The sequence below is a fragment of the Mus caroli genome, chromosome 15 (genome assembly GCF_900094665.2).
Source record: "Mus caroli chromosome 15, CAROLI_EIJ_v1.1, whole genome shotgun sequence".
Classification (NCBI taxonomy): domain Eukaryota; kingdom Metazoa; phylum Chordata; class Mammalia; order Rodentia; family Muridae; genus Mus; species Mus caroli.
This window is the reverse complement of record NC_034584.1, coordinates 96,281,237-96,282,287: the sequence shown is the minus strand read 5'-3', so window position 1 is coordinate 96,282,287 and position 1,051 is coordinate 96,281,237.

Sequence of the window (1,051 nt, the reverse complement as noted above, 5' to 3'; positions counted from 1 at the left end):
CTTTGTAGACCAGGCTGGCCTCGAACTCAGAAATCCGCCTGCCTCTGCCTCCCGAGTGCTGGGATTAAAGGCGTGCGCCACCACGCCCAGCTCATAAAATCTTTTTAAAACATTAAAGTAAAATGATTAGACTGGTAATGTGTTGTATATTTTGCCATAAGAAAGAAAGAAGACAGCATGGTAACAGGAACTGCCTAGAGTCTACAGAGAGCCCTTGCACAAACAGTACAAAGCACGCATACATGCGCTCACTTCTGACACTGAGGAAACTACGACCATGGAGAGGATATCTTTTATTACGCATCTAGTATGTTTTAGAGAACAGCCAGATATATGCATTTTAAATTATCTAATTGTTCCACTAAGACTCAGCATAGATGAGCTGTTAAGAGTTATTCTTTTTTTTTGGGGGGGGGGGTTGGGACAGGGTTTCTCTGTGTAGCCCTGGCTGTCCTGGAACTCACTCTGTAGACCAGGCTGGCCTCGAACTCAGAAATCCGCCTGCCTCTGCCTCCCATGTGCTGGGACTAAAGGCATGCACCACCAGTATGTGGCTAATAATTCTTTAAAAACAAAAAAAATTAAATAAAATCAAAAGGATGGAGGTAAGATCAACATAACTAATGTCATTATAAGGAGAAAAGATAAAGACATGGATAAGCAGAGAAGTCAGCCATCTGCACAGCAGGAAGTGGTTTTAGAATAAAGCAACCCTGCTCACAACCTAACCTGCACTCTGAGCCTCCAGCACTGAGGAGCGGACTTCTAGGTTTAATTCACTAAGTCTGGGGTGCTTGAAAACTCTTAGGAAGTTATTTATTTTTAGGTGTGCATGTGTGTCATTGCACCACTGGTATGCTTGGTGCTCAAGGAGGATAGAAGAGAATGTCAGATCCTCTGGAACTGGAGTTACAAGGTTGTTGACAACCATGCAGGTTCTGGGAATTGAACCCAGGTCCTCTGGAAGAGCAGCTAGTGCTCTTAACCACTGAGACACCTACCCAGCCCCAGCCCCAGTCCCTGGTACTTTTTGTTACCTGGTACTATTTTG